Below are 8,155 nucleotides of genomic sequence, written 5' to 3' on the forward strand. Positions count from 1 at the left end.
AAGAGCTGACCACTCATATTTGTGGCTACTGTGAGGATGTGAAGGTGTATAGGTTAATTGATCCTAATTCTAGAGAGGTCTTGTTTTAGTGAAATGTCCAGCTTGATGAGCATTATCCTCCAATGGATCCTCCATCACCAACTTCTCCCTCATTTCCTACTACTTCCTTTTCTTCTCTACATGATTCTTTATCCTTTAAGGAAGATTTTGATGATGATCCACCTTCCCCTCCTCCCCCTGATGTTTTGCAAGTAGAAAAGTGGGCTCATGATATTATGGATGCAATTAGACCTACGAAAGGAGATCCTTCAGATTCTCATCACACTCGTGCTTATACATCTAATATTGAACTTTTGAATAATGCTATTTTAGATGATCGTTAGATTTTTTCTTCGGTGATAGGACACTTTGTTTGGGACAAGGCTATGAATGAGGAGTACTTTTCTTTGATGAAGAATTACACTTGGGATCTTTTTCCTCTTTCAAAAGGAAGAAAGTTGGTTTGACGGAGGTGGGTGTAGCATACCAAGTATGTTGTAGATGGTTCTATTGGTAGGTACAAGGCACATTTTGCTACAAATAGATTTTTATAGGTAGAGAGTATTGATTACTCTGAGATCTTTGCTTCTGTCACCAAGATGAATTCTATTCATGTTGTACTCTCTCTTGTAGCTTCTTAGGGATGGACAATATTTTAGATGGATGTGAAGAGTTCCTTTTTGCATGGAGACCTACATAAGGACATCTATATGGATCAACCTTAGGGTTCTGTGCAAGAGTTTTCTATGGTGTGCATATTTTGGATGTCCTTATATGGTCTCAAACAAGCCCATCAAGCTTGGTATGAGAAGATAGATTCCTTCTTGTGTGCATCACACTTTAGATGCTATCATTCTGATCCTACAATGTACATTTAGCATCATGGGGCTGATCTATTGACACTTGTGCTGTATGTTGATGATCTCATTATTATAGGTAGCTCACCCTCTATGATTCAACATGTTTAGTGAGCTTTGAGAGAGTAGTTTGAGAAATTAGACCTTAGACTTCTACAATAATTTTTGGGCCTATAGGTCATTCAGTCTTTGGATGAGATAAATATACTCCAGCAGAAGCCTGTTCGCACATATTTTTCCATTGAGTGTTGTTTTAGCTACCACTTTCTCTACTCCTACAATGGATTCCACTTTATATAGACAACGTGTGGGTAGTTTTTTGTACCTGACACACACACATCTTGATATTTCCTTTGCGGATGGCCTTGTATCTCAATTCTCACATGATCCTCATGTGAATCATTGGCAAGCTGCAAAACACATTTTGAGGTACATTTAGGGTACTTCATGTTATAGAATTCATTATACATTAGGGGATCCTCACATTGTTGGTTATATAGATTAGATTGTGCTGGTGATATTGATGATCAAAAGTCTACTTCAAGCTTTGTTTTCTATCTTGATTTTGGTCCTATCACATGGTCTTGCAAGAAGCAACATGCTCATACATTATCATTTGTAGAGGTAGAATATAGGACAACTATGCTAGCTAGTTAAGAGGTTTTATGGCTTTGACAATTGATGTCAGAGTTTGGATTTCCCCTTGATAGTTCCAACTTTCTTTGGGTGAGAATCAAAGTGCTACATATATTTCTCGCAACCCACTCTTGCATCAACGAACCAAGCACATTAAGCTTCATATGCACTTTATCAAGCATTTGATTCAGGATTGATCTCTTAGCCTAGAGTATATACCCATTAATGAGCAAGTTGTAGACATCTTCACTAAACCTTTTGCATCCTTGCAGTATCTTCAGCTATGTTCTATGCTTGGGGTGAAGGAAGTTGTCCTTGGGGAGTCTCACTAATGAGTTCTTCCTTCTTTCTTTTTAAGTATTCTTTAATCTCTTTTTGGAGTAGGGTTTTTTCTCACATGGTTTTCCCTATTTCTTCATTTTTTCGAGACTTTGTTGCGCTGAGTACCTCATTAAGGCATGTTGTCGAGACCCATTTATGCTTTCAACATTGTAGTTTCCTTTCTTTTTCATGCATTGTTTATAGCTGTATTGTTGCTTATCTTAAGGGAGGTGTTAGTGTAAAGGATTAATCTAGTTTTATTTTATCAAATTACCTTTACTCCCTTCTTAAAAATTTTCTTTATGCACATGCATTCCTATTTAATAATTAAATATTAATTATTACATGTCATTTACCTCTTAGGATCTCCCTTTTAGGTTTTATGATATTCTTCTATAAGGATTTATCAATTGTATATTTTAATTAATTCTTTTGGCTAATAATTCAATCTTGAATATTGTCAGAGCAAATTCCTTGTAATTTTGTCCTCTCTTCTACTTTTTGATAGGTTTTTTTGCATGCACATTTCTTGGGATTAGAAGATTTATTTTGCATTAAATTTGACATATCATTTACCATATGGACACTTTCCTTTTCATTCCTATTTTGAAAGAAACCTTCCTTGTTCAATTCAGCAAGTCTTCAGAGTTTGGTGTTTTATGCCATTTGTGTCTTTGAGTTTAGTTTTTTGTTTGTTTGTTTGCCTCCTGATTTAAGTATTGTCATTTGAGGACAATCATGTAGATTATAGTCTTCTCTACATGTCTAAGTTCTATTTTAGTGGAGGTTCTTTAGATCATAAATTATCTTTTGACAGAGTTTGTAACTTTTGTATGCTTTAGTGGTGTTCTTCATAATCATTATTTTTTTCCTATTTTCTATGACATTCTCTAGTTTGGATCCTTTTGTAGTCATTCAATAGTTTTTTAATCATTCTTTCCATCTTCTCTTGGAGGATAGTTTTTCCCATGTGGTTTTCTCTATTTCTCTACTTTACAGATGTTTGATTGTGATTGGGTATGTCATCAGGTCTTGTTGTCAGGACCCAAGTTTACTTTTTGCATTGTAGTTTCCTTTTCTTATGATGCAGTGTTTGTAGCTCCATTTCCGCTCATGTTAAGGGGGGGTGTTAGAGTAAAATATATAACTTAATTATTTTATTAAGTTCCCTTTTATACCTTCTTAAGATTTTATTTTATGCATTAATCACATTTAATATTTATATTGATTATTAAATTTTTAACTTTTCGAGTTTCCTTTTAGGTCTTGATCTCCTTTGATAAGTATTGATCTTTTGTATTCTATAATCCAATTTTATTTTGATCTTTCCTATTTTGAAGCCATCTTTTATTTTTCTCCATTCTTCCTTGTAATAAGTTATTTTGCATGTAGGTATTCTTCTAGTTTTGTGAAGTTCTATTTCTCAACTTCTACATGAATTTATCCTAATTAGGGTTGATACTATCCTAATTAGGCTCAACTTCCTTTAGTACAGTCGACTTCCTTGATCAAGGTTAGAATTTTCCTAAAATGGAGGATCAAACTGTTGAAATGAGATTGTTGAAGTGAAGAAGATTGATGAAACCTATCATGGAACAATCATTATTTTGTCACTGATGTCAAACCTACTACTTGTTGGTGAGACAATTTCCTACTTTGGTTTGAATGCTATCATTTGTTTGATTGATGAAGAGGATTTGAAAAGAAAGGATAATAAGAGAATTTAGAGAAAGGTTGAGTTATTTGGTGTATAAAAGGAGCACTAAGACCAAGCAAGACATTGATGATATAATGCATTATTTATCTACTTAAGGCTATAATGAAAGTATACTTGAGCAAAGACATGCAAAAGGTTAAGCAAAGAAATGTGTTTGCCAAGCCTGACCAAGTGAAGAAGTTATTGTGATTTGAGAAAGAAAAATCTAGTTGGTGCTGAGTGAAAACAATTAGTATGTGTTGAGCACCATTAAAGAGCTAGTGAATGCCAAACAACCCAGTGCTGGCTGAGCATCAAAACACAATGTTTGCCAAGAAAATAGAGTGTTATTGCTGAGTGCTAGTAAAATGTGTTAGATTGAAGATTTAATGAATCTGAGATGATAAAGTTGATTTCTTGAATTGTGTGAAGTATGTATAATATTACTATGATGAGTTGGTGGCATAGAATTCAAGATAAACCATTTTGAAGTGAATTCAAAGAGAATTGTAGAGGGAGTTTCTAAAAGGGTATAAAATGAAAAAGTGGGTAGATTCATTGAATCTTACCTAACCCTAGAATGGATTATTGTGGTTAAGTAGAAAAAGACCTGAATTCTCTATTTATAGAGATAGTAGGCCAAAAGAAACAATTGTCATGTACGAGAACCTAAGGAAGACAAGGAGTCTAGGGTGTTGCTTCATATGGTGGCCAAATAAAAGAGTTTGTAATTTTCATATTAACAAAGAAGGCTTAAGAGGATGAATGCTTGAAGGGTGAACAAGCTATTAGAGATGAAGAAGATGAATTCCAAGTAGAATGGATGACTGAATGTGAGATTTGTAATATGCAAGTGAGTTATTATTGTTATCAGATCAAGTCCTACTATTACTCTCTAATAGTTGTATCAATCTCAATAAATCCTTTCGATTAAGGTTGACCTAATAGTAATTAGTGAATCCTTTAATTGGGTGATGTTCTAATGGAATGTTCTAGACTCCTCTAACAAGGATCACTCCTAATAGGGTGATTGAATCCTTTTACTAGGTCACATTTAATGGTGTGCATTGTAACCTTTAATAGGGTTGGCTCCTCATAGAGCTCACTTCAAAAGAGTGAAAATTTGTAGCATGTTATTTGTGGTTTTTCCCAAATTGGGTTTCCACGTAAAATCCTTGTGTCAAAATGTGTGATTAATTTTGTGGTTTTGCATGTTTACATTTTTGCAAAGTTATTTTGACATAAGACAACAATATACATATGTTTAATATATTGAATGGTCAATGCATGCATAAGGATAGGTTGTAGTACTGAAAAGTTTTATTTGTACATTTGGAAATTGGAAAACTGATTCCCCCTCCCCCCCCCCCCACAATTATTATAAATTATTCTAACAATTGATATCAAAGAAACAAGTGCTCATGAAGAGAAAGTTTGAAGGTATTTAAAGCTAAAGATCAAGATGTACAGAAAGGAGGTACCCAAGTTAAATAGGTAAAACTTTCCTACATGGAAAATTTTGATGAAGATACATCCAGGAGGTCTTGGAGATTATGGACAATCAACTATCATCAATGAGCATGTTGATCCAATTGGAGCCCCAACTGTTGATCAATTGAAATAAAAGAAAGAACACAATCAGACAATGTTTGATGACATCAAAGAATTTGATTCTACTAAGAAGATGTGGGACACCCTACAAAAGAAATATGGAGGACACAAAAATGTGTTGAGAGCTAAAGCTAAAAGCTTAAGAGGAAAATTTGATGAAATAAGAATGCAAGATGGTGAGACTGTAGTCCAGTATTGTGCAAGGATCAAAGATATTGTTAATGTAATTCAAAGATCTGATGGACATTTTGAAGATGAGACTATGATTAGTAAAGTATTGAGAACCCTATTTCCTATCTATGCCATTAGAGTATCTGCTTTACAAGAATTAAGGTGTACTCCTAGTAGCAATGTGACCCTTGAAGGACTGGTTGGTAGACTCACTGCTTTTGAACTTTCAAATTTTGATAATTTCATGTTTGAAAATGTTGAATCTACTTTCAAAGCTAAGCTAACACTAAAAGAGCGTAAATATAAGAAAAATAAAAAGGTCAAACTTGCTATTAGTGACAGTGATATAGATGATGAAGAGCTAGAGGAACTAGAAGTATTGTTGGCTAGGAAGTTTCACAAAGACAAAGGAAAATACAAAGGTAAGTTACCTATTATATGCTTTAATTTTCATGAGGTTGGTCATATTGCAACAAGTTGTCTTGATAAGTCAAACAACAAGAATGAAGACAAATTTAGAGGTATAAAATATGATAATAACAAAGGCTACAAGGACAAGGTAAAGAAGGCTTGTTAAATTGCTGAAGAAGAATCCAATGATGAATCTGATGATCATGATGATGAATTTGTCTATGTTCCTATGAAGGATGATTCTGATGAAGATGAGGCAACTGCATTGTTATCTTATGTGAATAAAAAGTGATAGATGGATCATTGATAGTGGGTGTTCACATCACATGACTGGAGACAAAAGTAAGTTCATTACCCTTGAGTATTACAATGGAAATAGTGTTAGATTTGGTAATGATGCACCCTATCAAATTAAAGGAAAAGGATCAATAAGATTGATAGATAAGATCATGTGTGACAATGCTTACTATATGAAAGGACTTAACTATAATTTGTTGAGTGTCACAATTGAATAGTTCAAGTTGCAAAGTTGAATTTGATAATAGAAAGGCTAAGATCAATGACACTGAAGGAAAACTAATTGGAAGTGTAGATCAGACTAGAGGTAATATATTTTATCTTGATATGAATGGTGCTACTTGTCTTGTTATACACTTGAATGATGTGTGGCTATGGCACAAAAGGTTATTTCATGTAATTTTTGATAATTTGGTTAGTATTAGTAAGATAAAAAGAGTAAGAGGTTTGCCAAAATTGAAGAAACCTAATAACGTGATTTGCAAACAATGTTAGTCAGGGAAGATGAAAAAGTCTAGTTTTAAAATTAAGGGTCATACTTCAAAATAAATTCACGAACCATGTCATACTAATTTATATGGACCAATTGATGTGAAAAGCTATAAAGGTGACAAGTACATTATCCTATTTTTTGATGATTACTCAAGAATGATGATAGCAATGTTCTTAAAAGAAAAATATGATTCTTTTCAAGTGTTTTAAAGGTAACTAGCAAGTGTTGAAAAGGAAATTCACAAGAGCTTGAAATTTCTAAGATCTTACAAAGGTGGAGAGTTTACATCAAATGAGTTTGAAAACTTCTGTAATGAAAGAGGAATCAAGAGACAAACTTTTGCACCTAGGACCCCTCCACAAAATGGGAAGGAGGAACATATTTGTAATGGATTCTGCTAGAATACTGATGATGGAGAAGAATGTTGCTTTGAATTACTAGAGAGAAGCTATTAGTACAATTGTCTATACCTTGAACCAAGTACAAGTCATGAAAGGTACAAATTCTACACCTTTTGAATTATGGTATGGATACTCACCCAATATCAAATATTTTAAGGTAAAGCAAGTGCTATATTCTTAAGGACAATAGAAATGGTAAACTTGATGCTAAAAGTGATGAAGGTATATTCCAATGCTATTCCACAACAAGTAAAGGTTATAAATGTTTAAATAAAAACACTAACAAAGTTGTGGAAAGTGTAAATGTAAAGTTTGATGAATATAAAGAAGTGCATGAAGATGAACCAAAGAAGGAACCTAAAAATTATAGAACCTTTATGTACTACTATGAAGAAATGTTTTTTGATGATGATTATTTTGCAAACCAAGTTGTTAATCAACACGAATCAGTGACTGTTGAGTCACATACAAGGGATACTGAGTTGCATTCAAGTGTCGAGTTGCAATGAGAAGCAAAGGTACATTCTAATACTAAGATTAGTTTACATGAAAGGAATGCCAAGTTACCTAATAGAGAAGAACACCATGAATATAGAAATGATAGACCCATTATAGAAAGAAGAGCTGAATCAAGATTGTCAAAGTATGTTAGAAGACATCACCCTGCTGGACAAATTATTGGAGATAAAGAAGAAAAAACAATGACAAGGAATAGGTTGAGAAATGACACATGTTTTTTAAGTATGCATGAACCTAAGTCATTGAAGGATGCTTTAGAGAGTGAAGAGTGGAGTAAAGCCATGAAAGAAGAGACTGATCAGATTGAGAAGAACAAAATATAGACTCTAGTACCTAGACTAGAGAACAAGAATGTGATTGGAACCAAGTGGGTGTATAGAATAAACTGGATGAGAATGGTGAAGTCACAAGGAATAATGCAAGATCAGTTTGCAAAGGATATGCACAAGAAGAAGGAACTCACTATAGAGAGACATTTTCCCAAGTTGCAAGATTGGAAGGATTAAGAACTTTGCTTGGTTACTCTGCATACATAGATTTTAAAGTTTATCAAATGGATGTGAAGTCAATATTTCTAAATTTTATACTTGAAGAAGAGGTTTACATAGAAAAACCAAAAGGATTTGTTGATCTAAACAACAAGAACATGGTGTCTATATTACACAAAGCTTTATATGGTTTAAAGTAAGCACACATAGCATGG

Source organism: Cupressus sempervirens, chromosome 9 (genome assembly GCF_028749045.1).
Source record: "Cupressus sempervirens isolate cs-2001-9-10 chromosome 9, ASM2874904v1, whole genome shotgun sequence".
Classification (NCBI taxonomy): Eukaryota; Viridiplantae; Streptophyta; class Pinopsida; order Cupressales; family Cupressaceae; genus Cupressus; species Cupressus sempervirens.